Consider the following 17,136-nt stretch of genomic DNA (forward strand, 5'->3'; position numbering starts at 1 on the left):
TATTCTAGTGGTTAGAACAGAATTCACCACATTTCAGTCAAATATGAAAAGATCAAAAAAGTCATACTTACATAGCTTGGAAGGTCCTCGGCACGATCTGATTCATAGAAATTACTGTTCTTCTGACCGCTGACAATCTCTAGAAGTAAAACACCAAAGCTAAACACATCTGATTTAACTGAAAAAAGTCCATGCATTGCATACTCTGGGGACATGTATCCACTGCAAGTTGTCATCAATAAAAGATCTTTTTCAATTATGCTGATATTTTGTTTTAACTATATTTATATAAATAATTAGATTCCATTGTTAAATTTTGAGGAGATTTGAATTCCAGAACATTAACTAAGTTCAGTAGATAAAGGAAGGAAACATGAGATTCAAGGTCTAAAGGCTTACTATGTCCTAGCGATTCTGTTGGTATTTCCTTGAGTATGGTCTACTCCAAAAATTCTTGCCATGCCGAAATCTGAAATTTTGGGATGCATCTCCCTGTCGAGCAAAGCATTGCCAGCTTTGAGATCCCGATGAATAATCCTTAGTCGAGAATCTTCGTGAAGATAAAGAAGGCCTCGAGCAATCCCTTCTATGATTTTGTATCGCTTTTGCCAGTCCAGTTGTGCCTTATTAGTTTGGATCTGTACACACGTCCAAACATGGGTCAAGTTGGGATGCAAATGAGTTTAGCAAGTAATTCACCACACATTCATACGCAATAGTTACACGGATATGATTACCACTATTACATGCTTCTGATAAATGAAGAGTTAGATTTTCAAAGGGTCATTGAAAGATTTTTTTAGAACACACTGAATTTTGCAAGTTAAACAATGCGAAAGAAGCACAACTCAACAAAAAATAGACATTCCCCAAAAAATCAGGGGTTAGATTTTTTTTCCGGTACCGTTTCACTTTGATAGTTAATCCAGAAGATCTATATGAAGAGGCGAAACATACAAAGAAGAAAATTCTGGCATATCCGACTGAAAAGGGAGATGTTAAATGCTAACTAGAAGGAAAACAGGGCAAAGAGATATTCCATATACCATGAGAGTTAGATATAATTCATGAAAGGACAATCATTCAAATATTTAAGCCCCTCTGTTTTGAATTTTGAGAACCGATTGCGAGTTCAAAACTGAATATTGGAATGATTGTTGAGTCCAATAATCAGTTTTGGACTCGCAATTGGTTCCCAAAATCGAAGACAAACAGGGCATTAGGGAACTGGGGACAAACCAAATAGAAAATTGTCCAGGCTTTTGTTGGGAACGTATTCATAGACCAATAGCTTTTCCTCTCCTTCCACGCAGCAACCCAAGAGCCTAACAAGATTTCTGTGTTGGAGCTTAGCAACTAATGATACCTCATTCATGAACTCTTCTACACCTTGCCCTGAGTTTCTAGAGAGCCTCTTCACAGCTACTTCTAGCCCATCCGACATTCTACCCTGCAAATGTATAGAAAAGAAACCAAGAAATTTCTCTACTTCATTCCAAATTATTGAAAAACTATCGCTAAGAAGTCCAGTATTTGAATTGAAGTATCTTTAGCCAATTATGTTAATACCTTAAAAACAGCACCAAATCCACCTTGTCCAAGCTTATTTTCTTCAGAGAAGTTATCAATGGTCTTATTCAATTGTAAATTCTACTGCTCTAATCCTTAGAATTGCCCAAAAGACTGCAGGATAGTCCAGAGAATGTACCACTTGTCAATTATTATGATGCAAAGGATAAGACAATTCAATTTGACACTATATGACAGTCTATTTACGTGGCCAAGCCACAGCCACACGCTGTGGGGTTTTTAGTCAAGCCGCCCTGGATGAAGAGTAAAGATGGATTGGAGAGGAAAATGGAAGAGGTCATGGAAATGTTAAAGGCGATAGTGACCCGACTAAAGTTGTCTTTTCATTCGTGAAAGAGAACAACGGTAAGATCAGATGAGGAGAGTAATTCCTTATGACGGTCTATTTACAAACTCTTTGATCTGTTTTGTTGCTCGTAGATGACTGTTTGGTTGCTCGTAGATGACTGGGAGAATAGGAGAAAAATAAGTCCAAAAGAATTAGACAAAAATGGAAGAGAATGGAAGATGGAGAGAATATTAGGAGGGAGATTTGCGAGTAGTGTTTGGTTGTGCGAGGAAATTAGCGGAAAATGTAGAGTGTCATTATCAAAATGTAGGTGGAAGAGAGAAAAGTAAGAGAGAGAGAGATAAAGAATAAGACAAGAATTTCTCCTAATTCCCCAAGCAAATTTCTCCATTTTGGTGAAAACAAAGAAGAAGATTAGAGGGGGGAACATCTCCGCCACGTAGGCGCCACCTAGGATAAAAACCAATAATGATGTCTACAAGTTGTCTAGTGGTCAAAGGTGTAAATGACAACCAAACATGCTTTGGGGAGATCTCTCGGAGATCTCAAGCATTTGAAACTCCTACAATCCCCCTAAAACAAGCAACCAAACAGAGATTGTTCATTATGGATGGCTAAAAATTATCTAGGGCAAATGGTTCACATTCACCAAAGTAAGCATACACATTATTGGCGTGATTGGCCATAGGAGATCCAAAGCATGGCCTATCAGATAGACGGTTCAGATCAGTTATACAACGGCCAGATGCTCTCTGCCCTGAAAATACAGATTTGGAGGAGAGTCCGTACGGCGAAAGTTGGTGTTGCTCTAGGACTTGTCTGCCGCCGGACTCTCCAACACCTTATTTGTGGCGTAGAGAGCTTCTGCTGGTGTTTGTTGCATCCAATCAAAGGGAAAATTTTGATAGAACTCACCCTTCTCTATTTACCTGGTAAAACTCACCTTTAAAAGTAGTCAATAGCAAGGAGACAAACAATTATAATGTTTGATCTACCTCGGATTTACCTCTTAGAATAGTGATAAGTAGTGTTTGGTTGCCAATCTTGTAAGAGTAATGAGAGGGGGTATCATTACAAATATATAGAAAGAGAAGAGAGCGAGGGAAGAGAGAAAAGGCAAAGAAGCAAAATTCTACTTGAGGAATTTTTCCTTTTTTGTGGAGGATGGCATGGAAGGGGAACATAGGTACCACGTCACCAGAGAATCATTATTAGCTTTCAATCTTGTCTAGTAAACTCTAGGGATTGTGGTGCTAAATTGGGTACCAATTAACCCCATAAAAGTTGCCATTCTTATTTGGGACACCTTGAGGATGCCAAGGATGTGGCAACCAAACAGGCCCTAAAGGGAGAGGGCTCCATCCCTTTTAAGCCCATTCACATCGATTCACTTTTCCGATGTGGGATCTATGCTGAGGCTCCATTGTTTTCGATATAAAAATGAGCGAAAAATTTGTTTTTTGTTGTAAAAATGAATGTAAAACAAATTTTACGTCCATTTTTTATGTTGGAAGAAACAGAAAAGTATAAGGAGGGGAGGAAGAGAAGCTTAAAATCTTACCCCGGGTAGTTGTGATGGTTGACGGAGGAAGAGAAGTACGAGCAGGAGGAGGCTGACGAGCCGGTATCAGAGGAGGAGCTAGTGCTGGTGCTGGTGTTACCCGTGAGGCCTCAACGAAAGGGTAGATCTCGTACCTGAAATTACAACTGGGCCCAAGAACTCTCCCCTCTTCCTTCCCGTCGCAGCACCTTGGAATTTGAGAGACCGCACTTTGTAAACATCCACTGCGCTCACTTCCAGCTAAATCTTGTGCGCACTGCGCAAGCCCATATATGCTTTGAAAGTCCGAAATGTTAACTTGCCGAGTCGCAACATTACGGGGTGAAGCAGCTGATGCGGCTTGAGGAATTAGTCTCTCCATCAGATTCCCCACCTGCGCATTAAACTGAGTTGGGTTTGTGACGTTCCATGTATTCCACATATAAACCTCACTGGAATTATCCGTGGGGGATATCCGTATGTTGGAGTACTATAAAAGACAGTAGTCGTAGAATATAATTGCAGATTTTCTGTATTGGCATACTTGTAAAATATCTTGACTCGCTGTGTCGACACAACTCCCGCACTCAGCCGTGGTAACATCACCTCTGCAGAGGACTCGAGCAGAGACGGTGTCCGGACTTTTCCCGATGGTGGCGTTGTAGAATCCGGTGCGCGTTGCGTTGGAGGAGAGAGTAGGTAGAAGGTGGTTGAGGTTAGTCTGACAAGTGCTAATAGAGGTGTAATTACCTGTATCTAAGCAAAAATTGTACAGAGGTTCGGCAGTAGTGCGGGTTCCAAGCATAAAGAGAAGAGAAAGAAATAGGAGCAATTGAAACATCTTTGAAGGGAGAAACCACAAAATCATCTGCTGGGCTTCAAGCAATTCTGGAGGACTTTTGGGAGAGATGAATTATGGTGGAGAAGCAGCTTTATAGTCGTCAGGTCAATGGACTTTTATGAGCTTGATTCTGTAGTGGGCCCATGGGAACAGAGGTTAGCGTTAGGGCTGCAACTTGGGTCGGGTTTTACCCAACCCGCATCGACCCAGCCCTAAAGGGGCCCAACCCGACCTGAGTTACTTAAGTTATAAAGTAAAACTCACGCACGCACGCAATCACAGGGACTCTTTCCATCTTTTGTTCGTTTCCCCCCTTTAGCTTTAGGGTTTCAAGTTTCAACGAAATAGGTATTGCACTAATAGTTTATTGTTTATCTCATTTGAGTATAATCATTTTCATTTGGCAATGTACCAATTTATTCTCTCTGGACTAGCTATTAGTTAATGCACTAAAAAATTTGCCATGCTTGAGTTTTTCTACTTCTATCAGTTGAGGTTCCTTGCCAAACAAGAGTTTTCCTTTAAAAAATTGTGTCAACATAAAAAATACCCGACCCGACCCGACCCTACCCAAGATTTATCATGGGTAGGGCCAGGTTTGGGAATCGTGGGTTTTCCAGAAAAAACCCGACCCGACCCTAGATATTTCTCGCGTATGGTTGGGTTCTTCAAAACCCGACCCGCCTGACCCGAGTTGCAGACCCGCGTGACCCTAGTTGCAGCCCTGGTTAGCATCATTAGACTAGTCTGCAAGTGAGACGAAACAGATGAGAATCTTATTGCGTTGGTTATTAAAAAGCTTTCCTTGGGAGAACACGGATATGATACTATGAGAACTTCATTCTGTGAGAAGGGTATGAGAAGCACGAATTTAGATGACCCAAGTGATCTCAGCATGATCGAGATTTTCAGGTCATGTCATCTCCACCCTAGATCATACCAACTGAAGGGTGTGGATCATGTTTGTGTCGTATGGGTTGGGCTCGGATTCAGGCTTCTCATGTTCTCATAGTACCGTTAACGGGAGAAAAATATGAAGAGTAAGTATACCCTTCTCTTTTTCCGTGTCCTATGGGATTTATAGTCAAGCAGCGTAGAAAAAGCTAATGATGCATTGGAGAGGAAAAGGAAGAAGTCATGGAAATGTAGTAAAGGCGATAGTGACTAAAGTTGTCTGTTCTCTCATGAAAGAGAAAAACAGTTAGGACACGCTTGGCTACCATGAATTTTTGTTTGTAACAAACCCCCGTCTCCAATTGGAAATGAGGTTGAAGTGGCTTAAAACTCAGGAAACGAAAAATCAGTGTTTATAAAATTATAAGTGACTAGAAATAAGTGACTAGAAGTGGCAAAAAATCAGGAAACAAAAAACACAACTCAAAATAAAATTGACTTTTTCCAGATTTTTAGCTACTTCACAGGCTAGCCTCCATTGTGCCTTCTCAAATCTCTCCTTCTCCCAGTGCCTACCCATCTCTCACCGCTCTATCACGAAAAAAAAAAAAAAAAAAAAAAAATCTTGGCTGCCAGACATGGCCTAAGCTTTGATGATATTTGAGAAAGTAGTTCCTAGGATTGACGTAGATGGCCTGCTCCAATCTATATTTTATATATGAACCAGCATTGCCTAGGTGTGTACATCGTATGAATAAACTATCGTCTTCAAGTAGTGAGAGGGGGTACGGCAGGCGATCAGTGGCTAAAAACCAGGAAACAAAAATGAGGAAACTAGTGTCTCCAAGTGGTGAGGAGGGGCTAAGAATCAAGAAATAAAAAAACTCTACTCAAAATAAGATTGACGTTTTCCCGATTTTAAGCCTCTTCTCACCCTCATCTCAATTGTGCGCTCCCAAATCTCTCTGCATCACCCACTCCTTATCCCTCTATCACTTGGAAACATTAATTTATCATGAAAAAAAGTCCTAACTGTCAGACATGACCTTATTGTTTAATCAATTACCTCTAAATACATAATTAAACAAAGGATGATCAATGTTCGTGTTCAATAGGAAATTCTTCTACTCTAATGCTTAGAGTTGCTACGAAGATAGCAGGATAATCTAGATTATCTAACCCACCAGTGACTCATATGATGGAGATGGTTTTTTTTTTTTTTTTTTTTTTTGAAATGGCTTATGATGGAGATGGTTAAGACAATTTAATTTGAGGAATAATGATTTTGGGCTTATTCTAGTTTTACTGAAAAAATCTCTGCCTATTTTTGGTTGAGGGGGTGGCTCGGAGATTGTGGAATAAGAAGTCAAAAGGGAGGATACAAGCATTTGATTTGTTTGGAATTACCTTGGAGAATAGTGTGGGACTGTTTGGTTGCCACTTGCCACACGCCTGGCATCCTCAAGTATATCTCAAGCAAAAAACAAATGCACTTTTTGGTAGCTTTTCGATAGCTTTTTGGTGTTTGGTTGCTAATTTAGCATCACAATCCTTGCCAAACAAGATTCATAGGTAATTATTATTTTTCTGGTAACATAACATCCATGTTCCCTTCTTATGCCTTACATGCCAAATTTTGATTTTTCTCCTCTCTCTCTCTCTTTCTGCCCTTTCTTCCCTCTCTTCTCGTCTCTTTCAACATTGGTAATGACACCCCTCCCACTACTCTTAACGGCAACCAAACACTACTTATCACTATTTTACAAGATAAATTCTAGGGGGATCAAATGTTGTCTCCTCCCTATTGACAACTTATCCACTAATACTCATCAAAACAAACTTATACCACTATACCACTAATATGCAAGTCACAACTACAAGTCATGGGTATCGAAGGCCTTTTCTCTTGCCCCACATCCCAAGACGTTAGTAGAAAACGGTAATTCGGAAGATTAGAATGACATTTTTGGGGAAAGGAAATTAGCATCAATGGATGATGTTCTTACAACCGTGGTTTAAAATTCCGGTTTTGGTAACTGTTTCGGACCCACTAAAAATCAAAATTTGGTAATTTAGTTCGAAATTCCGGACCGAAATTCCAAAAATTTGTAACACTTTTTTTTTTTAAATAAAAAATAAAATAGGCATTTTCTTGAAATTTCGGACCGAAATTAAAAGGCCGAAATCCGGAATTTCTGAAAATTTCGGTCTCCACGGAAATTTCGGTCGAAATTTAAAACCATGCTTACAACGACTGTGGGTGCAACTCGGGTCGAGGCCAATCCTAGCCAAACCCAAGGTAGCATTCCCTCAACCCTAACAGGCCCCATTGGAGCCTTGGGTCAATGTGTATCCGTTAGAATTTTGAACCATGTTGAAATTTGAACTCAGTAACCTCCAAGAAAAATGGTTTTAGCCACGGAACATGTATTAAGCATCTTTTTCCCTCTACCTTTCTCTATTCCTCCAAACCGATTTCCTCTACCGATCCCCCTTTTCTCCACCAAACCCTCTATCTGAACAGAAGAAGAATGAAGAAAAGGAGATAGAAGGGAGGAAGAAGAAGAAGAAAAAAGAGGGAAAAAGGTCAGTTAGATCTTTGCCATTCTCTCTAAAACCCTCTTTTCCTCTTCCTTCGTATCTCTTAATTCCCTTCACTTCATAATCAGATGCTGCAATGTAAAATCAGCGGGATCACCAGTCGTCATGTTCAGAGGAAGGCGTGAAACCCTTTGTCCTTCCAAAACCGGATTTCCCTTGAGGTATTTGAGCGATACGATTTTAGGGTTTCATTTTCTGTTTCTATTGATCTTTCCCATTTTGCGAAATGGGTTTTGTGTCTTGCATTCTGGAGGTGTTTTGTATCTTTCGTTTTTCTTTTTCTTGTAGTATTTCTCTCTTGAATCAAGTTACATGTCTTCATTAAAGTGATTTGCTGGCGTTCTTCGCAAAATTTTGCGTCAATGAAGACAAAATCTGCTGAAAAGTGAGCCTCAGAGATGCAACAGACCATCCGCAAAATGCCTTTTGCGATGAACGCCAGCAAATCACTTTATTTTTAATGAGAATAAGACAAAACATGTTGAAAAGTCAGCCTATATGTCTGCTCTCTCATGCAACAGCTGGCCCGCGAAATGTCTTCAGCGATGACCCCTATAATAATAATAATAATGGTATTTAAGCCTTTTCAGCCTCAATACTTGCTGTATTGATAATTTCTCTTGATGCTTGGCCACTCGGTAGCTTTGCCAAAATTACTTCGTAATTTAGATGGTCTGTCCAAGAGTTGGAGACTTGGGCTCAAAAACTATTATTAAGGTAGCTTTCCTCCCTATTACTCTTCCCAATGGAAATCGATATTTACAACCAAAATATACCCATATATTTTTAAGGGGAACACCGAGGCTCAGTTCTTAGGGACAAATTGCCCACCATAATTACATGTCTCACATGAATGGTGAATGGGATCTTTCGTCAACACGGTTGTTGTCCGAGGAAGGGGAGAATGAAAGCGCCAACAAGGAAGTGAAATGAAGAGAGTGCCAACAACGGAGTATTATCTTTATTTTCCATTTTTCTCGTCCTTCTTATACGATTCCAAACAAAGCTACCAACAATCAGTTAGAAAAGTTTGAAAGAGATAGAGAAGTGCCAATACAAAATTAAGGCATTGTTGTTGACGATCCTTTTCTCCGATAGCATCCAGGGTTCCTCGAACAATGTGATATCTCACACCGGGTAAATCCTTAACCATTCCTTTTGCGTGAACCTCCAAAAACTACATATGATGCTGGTTTAGGATTGTAAAGGTATTTAAATGCACTTCCGAATAAGGCATCCTTGTGTTTTGGTAGGTAAGCTAGGATTTGAACCTCCAACCTCCAGGTTAAAGAACAAAGCCTCGACCATTGAGCTACAGGCTAATCCCTACTAAGACAGTTTTTTTTGAGGGGTAGGTAAGCTGGGATCGAACCTCCAACCTCAAGGTTGAGAAACTCCTACTAAGGCATCTTATTATCTTCTATTAAGGCGTCTTATTGTCTTGTGACAGCTTGCTACACTAGACTGCTTTTTGTGACTGTAATTAGTCCAATAATCTCATGACTACATGATCAACTAGCCACTATTGTACTTTTCTTGGTCATTTACCAATTTCATGAAAAAACAAGAATCAAAACATTTTCTTTTATTGTGCAGTATACTTGATTATGGAGATGGCAACTTGTGAGCTTCAATGGCTCAAATATTTACCAAATGATCTTGAAGTAATTCACGGGGAGTCAGTGACACTGTTTTCCAATAATCAAGCTGCACTTCATAGTGCAACTAGTATTCAATGAAAGGACCAAACACATTGAATTGGACCACCATTTTGCTAGCGAAAAGATTCAGAACAGGCTTCTTCATCCAAGATGTATTTCTTTATCCAACCAAACTGTAGATGTTTTCACTAATTCTTTAGAGCAAGAGGCCTTTCAGAGTATTGTTCAGAAGTTGGGCATATTAAATATCGAGGTATTTTTTGGAATTCGGGTTGAGCTTTTACCTTAAAATAGGGTCGAGTTCGGGTTGATTCCGATTCAATTTTTACCAAAAGCTCAACCTGACCCGACCCCAGTTGAACCCCTAATGTTAAAAATCTGCACACTCCACCTTGAGGGGGAGTAATAGAGTTAGATGCCGTTTGTTAGATTGACTTTATCTTCCCCTTTAGCTTAGTCATGTAACTATTTTGTATATGCCATTTACTCCCCCAATCAAGGAATGTGATTGGAGGATATATGTTCTTCACCTTACGTATATTCTCCTTCAATATCAATACAACTAAACTTTCCCAAAACGTTATCTTCACAGAATGAGAGGAGAGAAACAAGAGAAGCGGGGAGAATGAGAGTAGCAACAAGTGTGTAGAATGAAGAGAGTGCCAGCAAGGGAGTGTTTATCCCTGTTAGAAAAGTTTGAAAGAAACAGAGAAGTGCCAGTACCAAAACAAAAGAGTGCGAACATCATTATTATACATTCAAATATCTACTCACAGCAAAATGAGGTGGAATACAAATAGCCAGTTTTCTTTTATCATAATAGTTCAACAATTCTCAGAATATACTTGATTTCCTTCAAGTACACTCTATAATGACACTAACGAGGCTCTAATTCAGTGATTGACATTTCATTTGTAGATAAAGGTGTTTGCTTACCTAGAGACTGCTCAGAATCGGTTGCTCGTGAATCATTCGTGTACAAATCCATTCTGCTAGGCACAAAAAATGCAGGTGCTAATGGTGCTGCGAGTGTTACAGAGAAACTGTTCAGCATGAGAATGACTGACGACATGGCTGGTCTATCTGCTACATCTTCTTGTACACATAATAACCCAATGTGGATGCATCTCATTGCTTCGCTTACGGGACAAGATTCCGTCACTGATGAATCAATCATCTCCAAAATTGTTCCACCATTCCAGTGTCTCCATGCCTGCAGAAATTCATAGTTGTGAACATCTGAATTTAGACACTGTTCTTGAAGGGGTGCTACTCAGACCGATTTTTGAGAATTCGGGTTAGAACTTAATTCATCACATTTCGGTCAAACAAGAAAAGATTAAAAAAAAAACTCATACTTACATAGCTTGGAAGGTCCTCCGCACGATCTGATTCATAGAAATTACTGTTCTTCTGACCACTGACAATCTCTAGAAGTAAAACACCAAAGCTAAACACATCTGTTTTAACTGAAAATAGTCCATGCATTGCATACTCGGGGGACATGTATCCACTGCAAGTTGTCATCAATAAAAGACCTTTTTCAATTATGCTGATATTTTATATAAATAATTAGATTCCATTGTTAAATTTTGAGGAGCTTGGGTTTCCTGAACATTTAATAAGCTCAGTAGATGAAGGAAACAAGAGGCAAGGTTTAAAAGCTTACTATGTCCCGGCGATTCTGTTAGTATTTCCTTGAGTTTGATCCACTCCAAAAATCCTTGCCATGCCGAAATCTGAAATTTTAGGATTCATCTCCCTATCCAGCAAAACATTGCTAGCTTTGAGATCCCGATGAATAACCCTTAGTCGAGAGTCTTCGTGAAGATAAAGAAGGCCTCGAGCAATTCCTTCTATGATTTTGTATCGCTTTTGCCAATCCAGTTGTGCCCTTTTAGTTGGATCTGTACACACATCCAAACATGGGTCAAGTTGGCATGTAAATGAGTTTAGCAAGTAAATTCATCACACATGAATAGGAGACACCTCCGAAAAAGGATTGAAATCATGGGTTACATTTTTGTCCATTGCTGTTTCTTTCGGTTATTGTGTAATCCAAACGATCTATATGAATAGGAGAAATATACAAGCAGGAAAATTCTGGTACAGCCAAGAGAAAAGGGAGATGGTATATGAGCAGGAGAAATATGCAAACAAGAAAATCTGGCATAACCAAGAGAAAAGGGAGATGTTACGTGAGAACTAGAAGGAAAGAAAGGCAAAGAGGCATTCCTTATACCATGAGAAATAGATATAATTCATGAAATGATAATCACTCAAATATTTAGAGAATTGCCATATGAGTAAAGGGGAACAAACCAAATAGGAAATTGTCCAGGCTTCTGTTGGGCACATATTCATAGACTAATAGCTTTTCCTCTCCTTCCACACAGCAACCCAAGAGCCTAACAAGATTCCTGTGCTGAAGCTTAGCAACTAATGATACCTCATTCATGAACTCTTCGATACCTTGCCCTGAGTTCCTAGAGAGCCTCTTCACAGCTACTTCCTGTCCATCTGACATTGTACCCTGCAAATAGATAGGAAAGTGTTGGTGCAAAAATCCTACACACTACTTATATAAAAGAAAATGTACTTCGATCTAAAGTTTTAGAATGCCTTTCTAATTAATAAAGATGTAGCTTGATTTCGAGTAATGTGCGAACTACAATCAAAAGATATTGGTTCATTGCCTTGTGAACAAGGACTTAAATTCATTTAGTGTAAAGAGAAAAGGAATTCACCAAAGAATAGGACCAGAGAGTACCTTCTTCAAGTCAATGTCCATTGATGTCTTCACCATACACAATCGAATTGCAAAAGAAAAATAAGGGGAAGGAGAGAACTAAGTTACAAACTATTCCTAGATAAAAGAAAAAGATACAAGTTGTGTATAGATGATGCGAGAGATTTGACATTATTCTCTCCATGTATTTATACACTTCAATTCTAGCGGTTACTGATCAACCGTTTTGTAACTGCTCTTTCATTTGTAGTCGATTTAAAATGTGAGTTAATTTGCCAAACTGTTTTCCAACCGTTGTCCAGGCGTTCGGATAAGTGATAACACACATGCTGGAAACCCGAATGTCACATGTACCTTTATAATGCTTCGAATTCGAATTGTTATGGAGTTTGAGCACTAATTGTACCTAATCTCCATTTCAAACTGTCATATGTGTGAGGTGTCATTTTTAATTAGAATGGGGTCTCATGATTCTAGGCGGCAAATCATATATCGTTACACTTAGACAGGCATCTAATATAACAACAAGCTTTAGTTGTGTGTCGCCTTGTGTTTGTGACCTTAACTCAAATTTTAAAATTTGAGGGTGTAAACAAAAAGAAAAGGGAGAAATGTCTCTACTTAATTCCAAATTATTGAAAAAAGCATCGCTAAGAAGTCCAGTATTTGAATTGAAGTATCTTCAGCCAGCCAATTTAAGCTTAAGATTTGTCAGTATCATAATATGCCAATACCTTAAAAACAGCACCAAAACCACCTTGTCCTAGCTTATTTTCTTCAGAGAAGTTGCCAGTGGCAGCTCTAATTGTAGCCAATGAAAATTGCAAGGACTCGATATCATTCCCATCTACACAGAGTAAAGAATAACAGAAAATGAATTCAATAGAATTTGTTAGAAAAAGAGAAATGCCCATTTCTCTAATCACACAAAAAATGTAACGAATAAATCTCTTAAAAGCTAAGAGCTTGTTTTCAGGGATCAGGTCATGGTTATTTACCAACGGTTGTTGTCCTTTTCTTCTTTCTTAGTACACAAATGCAGATGGCAGCAAAGAGCAGGGCCGCAACAACTAGTGGAACGGCAATAGCAATAATGGTCCCAGATGAACTTCGCTTGCTTCCTAAATAAACAATATATATACTTTCAATATAAAGCTGATTTTAAAGTGGAAAAATCTATGAAGATGGACTAAAAAAAAGGAATAACAGAGATCATCACAATTTGCTAACTCTACCAGAAGAAAGGGTTAATGCTGAAGAAGTTACAGAAGTTATATGTGTGTGTGTGGAAAGAACAAGTTTTGTGATCACATAGTTATAACGCAATGGGTTCCTCATTTGGTGATTAGAACCATCCAATTTGATTGCCATTATTATGAATTCACTGTTGCCTAAAAATTCAAGTCAATCATCCAATTGTAAAATTAAATAATTTGTACTTCTTATTGTTGAATATGGATGGCTAAAATCTTACCCCCGGTAGTTGTGTTGGTTGAAGGAGTAGGAGGACGAGGCGGTGGTGGAAGAGGAGCTGGTGCTGGTGTTACCCGTGAGGCCTCAAAGAAAGGGGAGATCTCGTACCTCAAATTACAAGTGGGCCCAATAACTCTCCCCCCTTGTTTCCCATCACAGCACCCTGGAATTTCAGAGATGGCACTTTGTAAGCATGTAGTGCATTCATTTCCAGATAAATCTTGGGCGCACTGCACCAGCCCGTATACTGTTTGAGGGCTTGTAGAGTTAGCTTGTACTCCAGTCGCAAAATTAGAGGGTGAAGAAGCTACCACGGCTTGAGAAACTAGACGACGCATCAAATTCCTCAACATCTCATTAAACCGAGTTGGGTTTGTGACGTTCTGTGTATTCCACATATAAACCCGTTGGGAATTATCCGTAGGGGTTATGCGTAGGTTGGAGTATCTTAGGAGACAGTTGTCGTACCAAACAATTGCAGATTTTCTGTTGGGGCATATTTGTATAATATCTTGACTTGCTTTGTCGACACAACTCGAGCACTCAGAGGTGGTAACATCGCCTCTGCATAGGACTCGACCAGAGACTGTGTTAGGACTTTGCCCGATGATGGCGTTGTAGAATCCGGTGCGGTTTGCGTTAGAGGAGAGAGTGGATAGGAGGGTGTTGAGGTTAGTCTGGTAGGTGCTATTAGCGGTGTAATTACCTGTATTTGAACATATTTGGTAGAGAGGATCTTGGGCGTTGGTGTGGGTACTGAGCATGAAGAGAAGAAAAGAAAGAACGAGGAATTGAAACATCTTTAACATCCTCTTTTGGGGCTTCAAGAAACTCTGAAGAGGAGAAGGGTATGGGGATTTTGGGAGAAAGGATGAAGGATGGTGGATGAACTTTTGCTCCAAGCAGGTTTTAGCCGTCAGGTCAATGGACTTTTCTGAGCTTGACTTTGTAGTGGGGACATGAGAACCCAGGCATTAGCGTCATTAGACTAGTCCGCACGTGAAACAGAGGTGAGGCAAGGATGAATAAAATAAACTACCCACCGCGTTGGTAATAAAATCTTTTCTTGGGGAGAAAAAGAGGGATGAGATACTGTGAGAAGCTCATTCTGTAAGAAAGTTATGAGACGCACGAATTGGGCCCACCCGGATCATCTCAGCATGATCGGAACTCTATATCTGAGAACCAAACTTGAAAATGACTCTAGATTTTCAGGTCATATTCATCTACACCCCTAGATCATACATACTAATTAAAAGGGTGCATATCATGTTGCGTCTCATGTTAGGGTTCTCATAGCATCGCTAGCGAGAGAAAAATCTGAAGAGCCACTATATACGTGGCAAAGGCACAGCTACGCGCTGTGGGATTTATAGTCAGGAAGAAAAGTAAGAGCAAGATCGATTGGAGACGAAAATAGAAGAGGTCATGGAGATGTAATAAAGGCGATAGTGACCGGACTATTGTTGTCTATTCTTTCGTGAAAGTGAAAACAGTAAAGATGGGATGATAATTGGAAGCAGTAACTCCTAGGAGGAGGACTGATGAAGATGGTCAGCTCCAATCTCCATTTTATATTTAAACCAAGGTTGCCTAGGTGTGTAGGCCATATTAGTACATTGGCCAGATTATAAAATTGCATCAATCATTCTATCTTTATTGTTTAGTAAATTGCCTCTAAACACGTGATTAAATAAAGGATGATCAATTGTCATATTCAATGAAATTCCACTACTCTAATGCGTATTAGAAATGCCCAAAATACTTCAGGACAATCTAGACAATCTAACCCACCAGCGGATGATCTTTACTGCTTAATCAATTGCCTTTTAACACAAGATTAAAGGAAGGATTATCAATGTCATATTCAATTGGAAATTCCACTACTCTAATGCTTATTAGAATTGCCCAAAAGACTTCAGGATAATCTAGACAATCTAACCCACTAGGAGATCATCTTTATTTTTTAATCAATTGCCTCTAAACAAATGATTAAAGAAAGGATGATCCATGGTCATATTCAATTGGAAACTCTACTGCTTTAATTCTTAGAATTGCCTAAAAGACTGCAGGATAAGCTAGAGAATGTACAACCAGTCTCTGCAGATTGTTAAAACAATTCAATTTGAGGAATTGTGGTATAGAGGCACTGTCCAAGAACGAGGGCCTATTGTAGTGTCCGAAACGCCCGATTCACCTTACACTTTCTCTTCTTCTCTGCTTCCTTCTTTTTCTTTAGGTTACACTGCTCTCTGCTCTCCATTTTGTTCGGCCTGTGCATCGCAAATGGTTTTTTACTAGTTAAATCAACACGAAAAAATCTGATACGCGGGTAACCCTAGGATCTATTCAGAGGCACTTCACTAGTTCAATTGCTTTACCTGTTTCTGTTCAGAACTTTTTATGGTGAGAGCAACAAGAAATTCTCTAAGGCGAGCAACTAGACATTCCCGAGGAAATACAAGCAAATGAATAAAGAAAGGATGATCCATGGTCATATTCAATTGGAAATTATACTGCTTTAATTCTTAGAATTGCCTAAAAGACTGCAGGATAATCTAGAGAATGTACAACCAGTCGTTACAGATTGTTAAAACAATTCAATTTGAGGAATTGTGGTATAGAGGCACTTTCCAAGAACGAGGGCCTATTGTAGTGTCCGAAACGCCTTATTCACCTTACACTTTCTCTTATTCTCTGCTTCCTTCTTTTTCTTTTGGTTACACTGCTCTCTGCTCTCCATTTTGTTCAGCCTGTGCATCGCAAATGGTTTTTTACTAGTTAAATCAACACGAAAAAATCTGATACCCGGGCAATGCTAGGTTCTGTTCAGAGGCACTTCACTAGTTCAATTGCTTTACCCGTTTCTGTTTAGAACTTTTTATGGTGAGAGCAACAAGACATTCTCTAATGCGAGCAACTAGACATTCCCGAGGAAATACAAGAAAATGATTAAAGAAAAGATGATCCATGGTCATATTCAATTGGAAATTCTACTGCTATATTTCTTAAAATTGCCTAAAAGACTGCAGGATAATCTAGAGAATGTACTACCAGTCTCTGCAGATTGTTAAAACAATTCAATTTGAGGAATTGTGGTATAGAGGCACTTCCCAAGAACGAGGGCCTATTGTAATGTCCGAAACGCCCGATTCACCTTACACTTTCTCTTCTTCTCTGCTTCCTTCTTTTTCTTTTGGTTACACTGCTCTCTGCTCTACATTTTGTTCGGCCTGTGCATCGCAAATGGTTTTTTACTAGTTAAATCAACACGAAAAAATCTGATACACGGGCAATGCTAGGTTCTGTTCAGAGGCACTTCACTAGTTTAATTGCTTTACCTGTTTCTGTTCAGAACTTTTTACGGTGAGAGCAACAAGACATTCTCTAATGCGAGCAACTAGACATTCCCGAGGAAATACAAGCAAACAATTAAAGAAAGGATGATCCATGGTCATATTCAATTGGAAATTCTACTGCTTTAATTCTTAGAATTGC

The 17,136-nt window shown here is 39.3% G+C and overlaps 2 pseudogenes across 2 annotated transcripts in view; both read right to left on the bottom strand.

Annotated features, from left to right (window-relative positions):
- The window catches only part of LOC143882461 (cysteine-rich receptor-like protein kinase 15), a 15,161-nt pseudogene extending 514 nt beyond the window's left edge, over window positions 1–14,647 (bottom strand). The window contains exons 1-12 of the transcript XR_013252244.1: window positions 13,640–14,647; window positions 13,164–13,286; window positions 12,900–13,012; window positions 11,739–11,949; window positions 11,086–11,323; window positions 10,779–10,929; window positions 10,299–10,629; window positions 9,996–10,099; window positions 1,570–1,632; window positions 1,240–1,450; window positions 400–638; window positions 72–222 (exon numbers count right to left, since the gene is read on the bottom strand). The product of XR_013252244.1 is annotated as a cysteine-rich receptor-like protein kinase 15 (transcript). The remainder of the gene's footprint in view (window positions 1–71; window positions 223–399; window positions 639–1,239; window positions 1,451–1,569; window positions 1,633–9,995; window positions 10,100–10,298; window positions 10,630–10,778; window positions 10,930–11,085; window positions 11,324–11,738; window positions 11,950–12,899; window positions 13,013–13,163; window positions 13,287–13,639) is intronic.
- Window positions 2,648–4,655, bottom strand: LOC143884010 (antimicrobial ginkbilobin-2-like protein; annotated as a pseudogene). The gene is made up of 2 exons (XR_013252632.1): window positions 3,441–4,655; window positions 2,648–2,822 (listed from the first exon to the last, which is right to left on the bottom strand). The product of XR_013252632.1 is annotated as an antimicrobial ginkbilobin-2-like protein (transcript).
- Window positions 14,648–17,136: the final 2,489 nt, after the last annotated feature.

This window comes from Tasmannia lanceolata, unplaced genomic scaffold (genome assembly GCF_043159265.1).
Source record: "Tasmannia lanceolata isolate RefF3 unplaced genomic scaffold, GAP_Taslan_0.1 ptg000008l, whole genome shotgun sequence".
NCBI lineage: Eukaryota > Viridiplantae > Streptophyta > Magnoliopsida > Canellales > Winteraceae > Tasmannia > Tasmannia lanceolata.